General features: G+C 37.9%; 1 long non-coding RNA gene across 1 annotated transcript; it reads left to right on the plus strand.

Moving 5' to 3' along the window:
• Positions 1-229: 229 nt before the first annotated feature.
• LOC126766404 (uncharacterized) lies at positions 230-13,194 on the plus strand. Its single transcript, XR_007668862.1, has 3 exons — positions 230-287; positions 6,616-6,669; positions 13,141-13,194. It is a non-coding gene; the product is annotated as an uncharacterized LOC126766404 (long non-coding RNA).
• The last annotated feature ends 1,172 nt before the right edge of the window (positions 13,195-14,366 follow it).

Consider the following 14,366-nt stretch of genomic DNA (forward strand, 5'->3'; position numbering starts at 1 on the left):
GATTCCTTCAAGTTGCAAAAGTATATAATTTTCGGTTACGAACTTAGCTCTTTTTTACTTGTTTGAAATGAAGTTTTGCCAACACAATATACTAAAGATTTTTTGAAATAAAACAAACTATGTATTTGTGGTGGACAACTCCTGTTTATTATTTATTACGTCTATATTCTATAAAGAAAATATATTCATATATGTCACATGTTGCACTTCATATTACATTTCTTATTTTTCAGTACCAGTTTCGTTCAAATAATGGTGGGGAAGATTCGACAACTGCAACAAAAAGTGTAAGTAAAATTACTTAATAATTAGATGTAGTAACAAAAAATTTTTAAAAATATATATTCAAAGAATATTTTAATTTAAAGTATTGGGAAAAAAAATAAATTAATTTAGATTTGTAACAGGAATAGAGTTTGTTCCTTTTAACTTTAACTCCGTATAACTATCATCTAAAACACGATTATCCCATGTATTTATTTTCTTACATTAAAAGGCAATAGATTTCGAAATTTATAATTGTACTAATACGGCAACTGTGTTGACGTTTGATTAAAAGTACTTACTAAATTTACTAAAATCATAATTATTGTTGTGTTCCATTTTCAATATCAGTTACACCCACATAATAGAGTAGAAGAGTCGACAACTGAGACCAAAAATATAAGTAAAACTAAGAAGGAAAGAAAATACATAAAGCTCGTTGACCTAGCAAACTAGAGGCCCCGACCACGGTTTGTTGTGTTCAATATGAACAAAAACGAAAATGCTTATGAAGAAAAGCGAAAACACACAGGAGTAAAATTTGAATATTACTTAAGAACTTTAAAATGATAGATACAAATTTTCGTATTTCGTGGTATTAATGTTGATGTTTTTATATTATTAGTTTTATAATAAAGTTACGGGGTAATACTTGCCTAGCTAATATCACGATTTTCTATCATCTTTATTATACCCTGAACAGGGTATATTAAGTTTGCGACGAAGTTTGTATCACTCAGAAGGAAGCGCCGGAGACCCTATCTGTAAATATGCGACTAGTCCCTCATGTGGCTCAGTCGATTTATCCAAGTAAGTCTGTCTCTCCGTCTGTCTGTATATATACTAACTAGTCCCTCAGTTTTCACGATATCGTTTTGAAATCCTTTACGATCGGAATCAAGCTTTTGTATGGAAAACTCTCGCATTTGACGTGATATCTTCACAAAATTTGGTATAGATTATTTTCTGAGGCAACAATGTAATCTCCGAGAAAATTGTTCACAACGGATTACTGTAGCATATGGCTTCCATACAAACTGAACGGTCGGAGTAAAATGCTTGCCTTGGAGAATTTTTCAGTTAACGAGATATATTCTAAAATAATTGAAGAAATTTTGCAGATCGGATAACAAAACCTGCCATACAAACTGAACAATCAAAATTAAGCTCTTATGTGACAAGAAACATTTCTTGAAATTTAGCATAGATTATAGCCCAAGATATCGCTTCAATCTTCAAAAGAATTGTTAAGGTCGGACTGCCATGCAAACTGACCAATAAAAATCAAGTTCATACATGAGCAACTTTGGCTAAATATCATCACAAAATTATGAATTTCTTTTTTCATTAAATAGCAAACCAATTTTCTCCGCAATGTAATATAGTTTGCAGGTGTAACTGAACTAATTATCATTCTACATTATTTTTATATTGTTATCAGAATTAACCATTATACAAATAATATATTCTAAATAAATCTAAATTATATTTAGAATATGTAACATAAGAATAAGGAGCAAAAAAGGTTTTTTTAATTTGCTTTAAAATAATGAAATCCAAATTTTTCCAGACGCTTATTTTATTATATATTAATAATAATAGAGCACAAATTTTTTAAACATAATTATCCTGCTTTAAAACCCTAATTAACTGATAGTTAGGTACAAAACAAAACCTTGGTAATAACATAGATAGGAAATAAACATAGTTCGATGGGTAGGTATAAAGTATAACTGAGGTATAAAAAAACTCCACAATGCCATTTTTGTAATTAACGCCTTAATATTTCCATTAAAATTGTTCAATGATACAGTATTTAGGGAAATTTTACAGATCGGACAATTATATCATATATAATTAAAATAATTTTTTGTATGGAAGATTTTTTTTATTTGACAAGAATATATGTATATGGCACGTAAGATAAGTAGCAAAAATATGATTAAATTACTCATATAATAAATAAATCCCTAATTTTTCCACATATGTTATTATTTATTAATATTAATACTAATAATTATGAATAATTAACATTGTAAGCATAATTATCCAACCGTAATTAACTCATGGGTAGGTAAAAAACAAAGCTGGAAGGTTGGTAAAGTACAACCAGGTAAAAAACAGGAAGGATTTTACATATACGGTTCTAAAAAATTTTATAAATAGGGTGCAAACACATCGGATTACTTCAGTTTACACGTGCAGCTTAAACTTTGAAATACCAGGCAACTTCCTAACTTACCAAAAAACTATTTTATTTAAATAACCATTATTTATATAAATATATTATTATTTTCGCAAATAATATCGCAATGCTCTGAATCGAAGTCGACAACAATATAGCCAAAATCTGGAAATATATCGACTGAGGAACGCCGACTATATTGCACAATTCTTCTTAATTGGCGTAGACACCGCTTACGCGATTATAGCCGAGTTAACAACAGCGCGCCAGTCGTTTCTCCTTTTCGCTACGTGGCGCCAATTGGATATTCCAAGCGTAGCCAGGTCCTTCTCCACTTGGTCCTTCCAACGGAGTGGAGGTCTTCCTCTTAATTCGCTGAACTATGTCAATGTCGTCGTATATCTCGTACAGCTCATCGTTCCATCGAATGCGATATTCGCCGTGGCCAACGCGCAAAGGACCATAAATCTTTCGCAGAACTTTTCTCTCGAAAACTCGCAACGTCGACTCACCACTTGTTGACAACGTCCAAGCCTCTGCACCATATAGCAGGACGGGAATTATGAGCGACTTATAGAGTTTGGCTTTTGTTCGTCGAGAGAGGACTTTACTTTTCAATTGTCTACTCAGTCCGAAGTAGCACCTGTTGGCAAGAGTTATCCTGCGTTGGATTTCAAGGCTGACATTGTTGGTGGTGTTTACGCTGGTTCCAAGATAGACGAAATTATCTACGACTTCAAAGTTATGACTGTCAACAGTGACGTGAGAGCCAAGTCGCGAGTGCGACGACTGTTTGTTTGATGACAGGAGATATTTCGTCTTGCCCTCGTTCGCTGCCAGACCCATTTTCTGTGCTTCCTTGTCCAGCCTGGAGAAAGCAGAATTAACGGCGCGGGTGTTGAGGCCGATGATATCAATATCGTCGGCATACGCCAGCAGCTGTACACTCTTATAGAAGATGGTACCTTCTCTGTTTAGTTCTGCAGCTCGTACTATTTTCTCCAGAAGCAGGTTGAAGAAGTCGCACGATAGGGAGTCGCCTTGTCTGAAACCTCGTTTGGTATCGAACGGCTCGGAGAGGTCCTTCCCGATCCTGACGGAGCTTTTGGTGTTGCTCAACGTCAGTTTACACAGCCGTATTAGTTTTGCGGGGATACCAAATTCAGACATCGCGGCATAAAGGCAGCTCCTTTTCGTGCTGTCGAAAGCAGCTTTGAAATCGACGGTGGTGTGTGTCGATTCTCCTTTCACGGGTCTTTTCCAAGATTTGGCGCATGGTGAATATCTGGTCGGTTGTTGATTTTCCAGGTCTGAAGCCACACTGATAAGGTCCAATCAGTTTGTTGACGGTGGGCTTTAATCTTTCACACAATACGCTCGATAGAACCTTATATGCGATGTTGAGGAGGCTAATCCCACGGTAGTTGGCGCAGATTGTGGGGTCTCCTTTTTTATGGATTGGGCATAGCACACTTAAATTCCAATAGTTGGGCATGCTTTCGTCCGACCATATTTTACAAAGAAGCTGATGCATGCTCCTTATCAGTTCTTCGCCGCCGTGTTTGAATAGCTCGGCCGGCAATCCGTCGGCCCCTGCCGCTTTGTTGTTCTTCAGGCGGGCAATTGCTATTCGAACTTCTTCATCGTCGGGTAATGGTACGTCTGCTCCATCGTCATCGATTGGGGAATCGGGTTCTCCTTCTCCTGGTGTTGTGCCTTCACTGCCATTCAGCAGGCTGGAGAAGTGTTCCCTCCATAATTTAAGTATACTCTGGGCATCAGTGACTAGATCACCTTTGGGGGTTCTACAAGAGTATGCTCCGGTCTTGAAACCTTCTGTAAGCCGCCGCATTTTTCGTAGAATTTTTGCGCATTACCCCTGTCGGCCAGCTTATCAAGCTCTTCATACTCACGCATTTCGGCCTCTTTCTTTTTCTGTCTGCAGATGCGTCTCGCTTCCTTCTTCAATTCTCGGTATCTATCCCATCCCGCACGTGTTGTGGTCGATCGTAACGTTGCGAGGTAGGCAGCCTGTTTTCTCTCCGCTGCGGCGCGGCACTCCTCGTCGTACCAGTTGTTCTTTTGCACTTTCCGAAAACCAAGGGTTTCGGATGCAGCTGTACGTAAGGAGTTTGAAATGCCGTCCCACAGTTCCCTTATACCGAGTTGTTGATGAGTGCTCTCAGAGAGCAGGAGTGCAAGCCGAGTAGAAAATCGTTCGGCAGTCTGTTGTGATTGCAGCTTTTCGACGTCGAACCTTCCTTGTGTTTGTTGGCGTGCGTTTTTTGCTGCACAGAGGCGGGTGCGAATCTTGGCTGCAACAAAATAGTGGTTTATTTACCGACCGTAGTGCCAAAGATACCTTCTTTGCCCACCCTGGCGTTGAAGTCGCCAAGCACGATTTTGACATCGTGGCGGGGGCATCTCTCATAAGTGCGTTCCAAGCACTCATAAAAGGCATCTTTGGTCACATCGTCCTTCTCATCCGTCGGAGCGTGGGCGCAGATCAGCGATATGTTGAAAAACCTCGCTTTGATGCGGATTGTGGCTAGACGTTCATTCACCGGAGCGAATGATAGTCTCTCTCCCACCACGAATCCCACACCAAACTTGCGCTCCTTTATATGGCCACTGTAGTAAATGTCACAAGGACCTACTCGTCTCTGTCCTTGTCCCGTCCATCGCATTTCTTGGACGGCGGTGATGTCAGCCTTTGTTTTTACGAGGACATCAACCAGCTGGGCAGCGGCACCTTCCCAATTAAGGGACCGGACATTCCAGGTGCATGCCCTTAATTCGTAGTCCTTCTTTCGTTTGCCATGGTCGTCATCAAAAGGGGGGTCTCTCATCCGAGGCTGCTGTTGGTTTTTCATTGGGGTGAGCTTTTTACGTGGCGGGTCCCAAACCCAGCGCACAACCCTATGCAGGGGTGTTTCGCCTTCTCACTTTAGCTCACCTTCGAACGGATGTTCTTAGGCTACCCAGAGGATACTTGGTCAAAGACCGGAAGTCGTGAGCTGCTTGAGTCATATGTAAAAGAATCGTTTCTGGCCACTCCCAAGTGAATGGCGATCAGAGAACTTTCCTCACTTGCGTGAACTTCTACACATGACCCCATCCTCCTCATAACAGTGTATCTTTATTTCAAAAACAATTTCGCCCAAATTTACTTGACTTACGCCCCATTTAACTAATATCAGAATTTTCGAACACCCGACTGACTTTACACAATATGATTAGTTTTTCACCATACGACATGTTAACAGTATGTGGTATTGAGAAAAATAGATACAATTTGGTCGATACTACACCAACTCCTAGATACTACATATAACAGTTTTCGTTTTTCTAACAAACCTTATGCGTCTGTCAGCCTATGAGTTATATATACAAGAGAGTTCCAAAGTAAAAAGGATATAAAGAGAAAAAAAACAGAAAAACAGAATAAATGGTTTCAAAATAGTGTCCTTCTTATTGAATACAACCTTTTGCAAGGAATTACGGAGAGGGGTTAATGATTAAAACGTGGATTTTGATTGACCAACATGTTGATCGTCATTTATGTCCTCACGACCACTTTGAAAATGTTGAAACCACTCACTTACTCTGCTACGGGATAGGCAATCCTCGCCATAAACTTGTTTCATCAATTGAAACGTTTCGGTAAAAGTTTTACCCATTTGAAAACAAAATTTACAAACATACTGACACTTAAAACGCAATAGCTTCACTTCCAATCGATTAAATGTCATGAAATTCTCACTGGACAATCGATAAGGATATCAGATTCTAATGCACCAGTCGCGCTAGTTTCAAAAAGTTCTGTTTACTTTGGAAACCACCTTGTATATACATATTTTATATTTATATTAAATTGCTTAGATTCCGATCCTATGGTTGACGTTTTATATCTTAAAGTATTATCCTTGTTTTGATTCCTTCAAGTTGCAAAAGTATATAATTTTCGGTTACGAACTTAGCTCTTTTTTACTTGTTTGAAATGAAGTTTTGCCAACACAATATACTAAAGATTTTTTGAAATAAAACAAACTATGTATTTGTGGTGGACAACTCCTGTTTATTATTTATTACGTCTATATTCTATAAAGAAAATATATTCATATATGTCACATGTTGCACTTCATATTACATTTCTTATTTTTCAGTACCAGTTTCGTTCAAATAATGGTGGGGAAGATTCGACAACTGCAACAAAAAGTGTAAGTAAAATTACTTAATAATTAGATGTAGTAACAAAAAATTTTTAAAAATATATATTCAAAGAATATTTTAATTTAAAGTATTGGGAAAAAATAAATTAATTTAGATTTGTAACAGGAATAGAGTTTGTTCCTTTTAACTTTAACTCCGTATAACTATCATCTAAAACACGATTATCCCATGTATTTATTTTCTTACATTAAAAGGCAATAGATTTCGAAATTTATAATTGTACTAATACGGCAACTGTGTTGACGTTTGATTAAAAGTACTTACTAAATTTACTAAAATCATAATTATTGTTGTGTTCCATTTTCAGTATCAGTTACACCCACATAATAGAGTAGAAGAGTCGACAACTGAGACCAAAAATATAAGTAAAACTAAGAAGGAAAGAAAATACATAAAGCTCGTTGACCTAGCAAACTAGAGGCCCCGACCACGGTTTGTTGTGTTCAATATGAACAAAAACGAAAATGCTTATGAAGAAAAGCGAAAACACACAGGAGTAAAATTTGAATATTACTTAAGAACTTTAAAATGATAGATACAAATTTTCGTATTTCGTGGTATTAATGTTGATGTTTTTATATTATTAGTTTTATAATAAAGTTACGGGGTAATACTTGCCTAGCTAATATCAGGATTTTCTATCATCTTTATTATACCCTGAACAGGGTATATTAAATTTGCGACGAAGTTTGTATCACTCAGAAGGAAGCGCCGGAGACCCTATCTGTAAATATGCGACTAGTCCCTCATGTGGCTCAGTCGATTTATCCAAGTAAGTCTGTCTCTCCGTCTGTCTGTATATATACTAACTAGTCCCTCAGTTTTCACGATATCGTTTTGAAATCCTTTACGATCGGAATCAAGCTTTTGTATGGAAAACTCTCGCATTTGACGTGATATCTTCATAAAATTTGGTATAGATTATTTTCTGAGGCAACAATGTAATCTCCGAGAAAATTGTTCACAACGGATTACTGTAGCATATGGCTTCCATACAAACTGAACGGTCGGAGTAAAATGCTTGCCTTGGAGAATTTTTCAGTTAACGAGATATATTCTAAAATAATTGAAGAAATTTTGCAGATCGGATAACAAAACCTGCCATACAAACTGAACAATCAAAATTAAGCTCTTATGTGACAAGAAACATTTCTTGAAATTTAGCATAGATTATAGCCCAAGATATCGCTTCAATCTTCAAAAGAATTGTTAAGGTCGGACTGCCATGCAAACTGACCAATAAAAATCAAGTTCATACATGAGCAACTTTGGCTAAATATCATCACAAAATTATGAATTTCTTTTTTCATTAAATAGCAAACCAATTTTCTCCGCAATGTAATATAGTTTGCAGGTGTAACTGAACTAATTATCATTCTACATTATTTTTATATTGTTATCAGAATTAACCATTATACAAATAATATATTCTAAATAAATCTAAATTATATTTAGAATATGTAACATAAGAATAAGGAGCAATAAAGGTTTTTTTAATTTGCTTTAAAATAATGAAATCCAAATTTTTCCAGACGCTTATTTTATTATATTTTAATAATAATAGAGCACAAATTTTTTAAACATAATTATCCTGCTTTAAAACCCTAATTAACTGATAGTTAGCTACAAAACAAAGCCTTGGTAATAACATAGATAGGAAATAAACATAGTTCGATGGGTAGGTATAAAGTATAACTGAGGTATAAAAAAACTCCACAATGCCATTTTTGTAATTAACGCCTTAATATTTCCATTAAAATTGTTCAATGATACAGTATTTAGGGAAATTTTACAGATCGGACAATTATATCATATATAATTAAAATAATTTTTTGTATGGAAGATTTTTTTTATTTGACAAGAATATATGTATATATATAGCAAAAATATGATTAAATTACTATATAATAAATAAATCCCTAATTTTTGTGATTTCATATTATTATTAATACAGATAATTATGAATAATTAACATTGTAAGCATAATTATCCAACCGTAATTAACTCATGGGTAGGTAAAAAACAAAGCTGGAAGGTTGGTAAAGTACAACCAGGTAAAAAACAGGAAGGATTTTACATATACGGTTCTAAAAAATTTTATAAATAGGGTGCAAACACATCGGATTACTTCAGTTTACACGTGCAGCTTAAACTTTGAAATACCAGGCAACTTCCTAACTTACCAAAAAACTATTTTATTTAAATAACCATTATTTATATAAATATATTATTATTTTCGCAAATAATATCGCAATGCTCTGAATCGAAGTCGACAACAATATAGCCAAAATCTGGAAATATATCGACTGAGGAACGCCGACTATATTGCACAATTCTTCTTAATTGGCGTAGACACCGCTTACGCGATTATAGCCGAGTTAACAACAGCGCGCCAGTCGTTTCTCCTTTTCGCTACGTGGCGCCAATTGGATATTCCAAGCGTAGCCAGGTCCTTCTCCACCTGGTCCTTCCAACGGAGTGGAGGTCTTCCTCTTAATTCGCTGAACTATGTCAATGTCGTCGTATATCTCGTACAGCTCATCGTTCCATCGAATGCGATATTCGCCGTGGCCAACGCGCAAAGTACCATAAATCTTTCGCAGAACTTTTCTCTCGAAAACTCGCAACGTCGACTCACCACTTGTTGACAACGTCCAAGCCTCTGCACCATATAGCAGGACGGGAATTATGAGCGACTTATAGAGTTTGGCTTTTGTTCGTCGAGAGAGGACTTTACTTTTCAATTGTCTACTCAGTCCGAAGTAGCACCTGTTGGCAAGAGTTATCCTGCGTTGGATTTCAAGGCTGACATTGTTGGTGGTGTTTACGCTGGTTCCAAGATAGACGAAATTATCTACGACTTCAAAGTTATGACTGTCAACAGTGACGTGAGAGCCAAGTCGCGAGTGCGACGACTGTTTGTTTGATGACAGGAGATATTTCGTCTTGCCCTCGTTCGCTGCCAGACCCATTTTCTGTGCTTCCTTGTCCAGCCTGGAGAAAGCAGAACTAACGGCGCGGGTGTTGAGGCCGATGATATCAATATCGTCGGCATACGCCAGCAGCTGTACACTCTTATAGAAGATGGTACCTTCTCTGTTTAGTTCTGCAGCTCGTACTATTTTCTCCAGAAGCAGGTTGAAGAAGTCGCACGATAGGGAGTCGCCTTGTCTGAAACCTCGTTTGGTATCGAACGGCTCGGAGAGGTCCTTCCCGATCCTGACGGAGCTTTTGGTGTTGCTCAACGTCAGTTTACACAGCCGTATTAGTTTTGCGGGGATACCAAATTCAGACATCGCGGCATAAAGGCAGCTCCTTTTCGTGCTGTCGAAAGCAGCTTTGAAATCGACGGTGGTGTGTGTCGATTCTCCTTTCACGGGTCTTTTCCAAGATTTGGCGCATGGTGAATATCTGGTCGGTTGTTGATTTTCCAGGTCTGAAGCCACACTGATAAGGTCCAATCAGTTTGTTGACGGTGGGCTTTAATCTTTCACACAATACGCTCGATAGAACCTTATATGCGATGTTGAGGAGGCTAATCCCACGGTAGTTGGCGCAGATTGTGGGGTTTCCTTTTTTATGGATTGGGCATAGCACACTTAAATTCCAATAGTTGGGCATGCTTTCGTCCGACCATATTTTACAAAGAAGCTGATGCATGCTCCTTATCAGTTCTTCGCCGCCGTGTTTGAATAGCTCGGCCGGCAATCCGTCGGCCCCTGCCGCTTTGTTGTTCTTCAGGCGGGCAATTGCTATTCGAACTTCTTCATCGTCGGGTAATGGTACGTCTGCTCCATCGTCATCGATTGGGGAATCGGGTTCTCCTTCTCCTGGTGTTGTGCCTTCACTGCCATTCAACAGGCTGGAGAAGTGTTCCCTCCATAATTTAAGTATACTCTGGGCATCAGTGACTAGATCACCTTTGGGGGTTCTACAAGAGTATGCTCCGGTCTTGAAACCTTCTGTAAGCCGCCGCATTTTTCGTAGAATTTTTGCGCATTACCCCTGTCGGCCAGCTTATCAAGCTCTTCATACTCACGCATTTCGGCCTCTTTCTTTTTCTGTCTGCAGATGCGTCTCGCTTCCTTCTTCAATTCTCGGTATCTATCCCATCCCGCACGTGTTGTGGTCGATCGTAACGTTGCGAGGTAGGCAGCCTGTTTTCTCTCCGCTGCGGCGCGGCACTCCTCGTCGTACCAGTTGTTCTTTTGCACTTTCCGAAAACCAAGGGTTTCGGATGCAGCTGTACGTAAGGAGTTTGAAATGCCGTCCCACAGTTCCCTTATACCGAGTTGTTGATGAGTGCTCTCAGAGAGCAGGAGTGCAAGCCGAGTAGAAAATCGTTCGGCAGTCTGTTGTGATTGCAGCTTTTCGACGTCGAACCTTCCTTGTGTTTGTTGGCGTGCGTTTTTTGCTGCACAGAGGCGGGTGCGAATCTTGGCTGCAACACCTCGGAGCGCACGACTGGAGACGTGTCTTCCGTCTATCACAATTTCGATCCGGAGACAGCCAGGTAGCTTGATGAATTTTTTTGTGCTGGAATCTAGTACTACAGATAACCATATTTCGGGCCCCGGCGAAGTCGATCAGCCTCAACCCATTTGGGGATGTTTCCTCGTGGAGGCTGAATTTACCGACCGTAGTGCCAAAGATACCTTCTTTGCCCACCCTGGCGTTGAAGTCGCCAAGCACGATTTTGACATCGTGGCGGGGGCATCTCTCATAAGTGCGTTCCAAGCACTCATAAAAGGCATCTTTGGTCACATCGTCCTTCTCATCCGTCGGAGCGTGGGCGCAGATCAGCGATATGTTGAAGAACCTCGCTTTGATGCGGATTGTGGCTAGACGTTCATTCACCGGAGCGAATGATAGTCTCTCTCCCACCACGAATCCCACACCAAACTTGCGCTCCTTTATATGGCCACTGTAGTAAATGTCACAAGGACCTACTCGTCTCTGTCCTTGTCCCGTCCATCGCATTTCTTGGACGGCGGTGATGTCAGCCTTTGTTTTTACGAGGACATCAACCAGCTGGGCAGCGGCACCTTCCCAATTAAGGGACCGGACATTCCAGGTGCATGCCCTTAATTCGTAGTCCTTCTTTCGTTTGCCATGGTCGTCATCAAAAGGGGGGTCTCTCATCCGAGGCTGCTGTTGGTTTTTCATTGGGGTGAGCTTTTTACGTGGCGGGTCCCAAACCCAGCGCACAACCCTATGCAGGGGTGTTTCGCCTTCTCACTTTAGCTCACCTTCGAACGGATGTTCTTAGGCTACCCAGAGGATACTTGGTCAAAGACCGGAAGTCGTGAGCTGCTTGAGTCATATGTAAAAGAATCGTTTCTGGCCACTCCCAAGTGAATGGCGATCAGAGAACTTTCCTCACTTGCGTGAACTTCTACACATGACCCCATCCTCCTCATAACAGTGTATCTTTATTTCAAAAACAATTTCGCCCAAATTTACTTGACTTACCCCCCATTTAACTAATATCAGAATTTTCGAACACCCGACTGACTTTACACAATTTGATTAGTTTTTCACCATACGACATGTTAACAGTATGTGGTATTGAGAAAAATAGATACAATTTGGTCGATACTACACCAACTCCTAGATACTACATATAACAGTTTTCGTTTTTCTAACAAACCTTATGCGTCTGTCAGCCTATGTTTTATATATACGAGAGAGTTCCAAAGTAAACAGGATATAAAAAAAAAAAAACAGAAAAACAGAATAAATGGTTTCAAAATAGTGTCCTTCTTATTGAATACAACCTTTTGCAAGGAATTACGGAGAGGGGTTAATGATTAAAACGTGGATTTTGATTGACCAACATGTTGATCGTCATTTATGTCCTCACGACCACTTTGAAAATGTTGAAACCACTCACTTACTCTGCTACGGGATAGGCAATCCTCGCCATAAACTTGTTTCATCAATTGAAACGTTTCGGTAAAAGTTTTACCCATTTGAAAACAAAATTTACAAACATACTGACACTTAAAACGCAATAGCTTCACTTCCAATCGATTAAATGTCATGAAATTCTCACTGGACAATCGATAAGGATATCAGATTCTAATGCACCAGTCGCGCTAGTTTCAAAAAGTTCTGTTTACTTTGGAAACCACCTTGTATATACATATTTTATATTTATATTAAATTGCTTAGATTCCGATCCTATGGTTGACGTTTTATATCTTAAAGTATTATCCTTGTTTTGATTCCTTCAAGTTGCAAAAGTATATAATTTTCGGTTACGAACTTAGCTCTTTTTTACTTGTTTGAAATGAAGTTTTGCCAACACAATATACTAAAGATTTTTTGAAATAAAACAAACTATGTATTTGTGGTGGACAACTCCTGTTTATTATTTATTACGTCTATATTCTATAAAGAAAATATATTCATATATGTCACATGTTGCACTTCATATTACATTTCTTATTTTTCAGTACCAGTTTCGTTCAAATAATGGTGGGGAAGATTCGACAACTGCAACAAAAAGTGTAAGTAAAATTACTTAATAATTAGATGTAGTAACAAAAAATTTTTAAAAATATATATTCAAAGAATATTTTAATTTAAAGTATTGGGAAAAAATAAATTAATTTAGATTTGTAACAGGAATAGAGTTTGTTCCTTTTAACTTTAACTCCGTATAACTATCATCTAAAACACGATTATCCCATGTATTTATTTTCTTACATTAAAAGGCAATAGATTTCGAAATTTATAATTGTACTAATACGGCAACTGTGTTGACGTTTGATTAAAAGTACTTACTAAATTTAAAAATCATAATTATTGTTGTGTTCCATTTTCAGTATCAGTTACACCCACATAATAGAGTAGAAGAGTCGACAACTGAGACCAAAAATATAAGTAAAACTAAGAAGGAAAGAAAATACATAAAGCTCGTTGACCTAGCAAACTAGAGGCCCCGACCACGGTTTGTTGTGTTCAATATGAACAAAAACGAAAATGCTTATGAAAAAGGAAAAAAACAGGAGAAAATTTGAAAACAAGAACTTTAAAAAATATCAAATTTTTATTTCGTGGTATTTTTATGTTTTTTTAATTTAAAGTTTTTAATAAAAAGGGTAATATTTAAATAAAATACGATTTTCTATCATCTTTTTTATACCCTTTAACAGGGAAATTAAATTTTGCAGTTTTTATACCAGAAGGGGCCGGGGACCCCCATCGAAATAACCCAGTCCCCTGGGTAGTGATTTATCCAATAAGTCTGTCTTCCGTCTGTCTGTAATACCAACTAGTCCCCAGTTTTCCATATTTTGAAACCTTACGATCGGGAACGCTTTTTTTGGAAACTCCCCCATTTGACGGATATCTTCCAAAAATTTGGGATAGATTATTTCTGAGGAAAAAGAATTCCGAGAAAATTGTTCCAACGGATTTCTTGTATGGGTTTAAAAAACGAACGGTCGGAGAAAATGCTTGCCTTTGGGAATTTTTCTTAACGAGATATATTCAAAAAATTAAGAAATTTTGCAGAGGAAAAAAAACCCCCATAAAACTGAAAATCAAAATTGTTTAGTGACAAAAAATTTTGAAATTTAGGTAGATTATCCCAAAAAGTTCAATCTTCAAAAGAATTTTAAGGTCATGCCATGCAAATTACCAAAAAAAAAAGTTTATTTTTGGCCCAACCAAATTA

This window comes from Bactrocera neohumeralis, unplaced genomic scaffold (assembly GCF_024586455.1).
Source record: "Bactrocera neohumeralis isolate Rockhampton unplaced genomic scaffold, APGP_CSIRO_Bneo_wtdbg2-racon-allhic-juicebox.fasta_v2 ctg1010, whole genome shotgun sequence".
Classification (NCBI taxonomy): Eukaryota; Metazoa; Arthropoda; class Insecta; order Diptera; family Tephritidae; genus Bactrocera; species Bactrocera neohumeralis.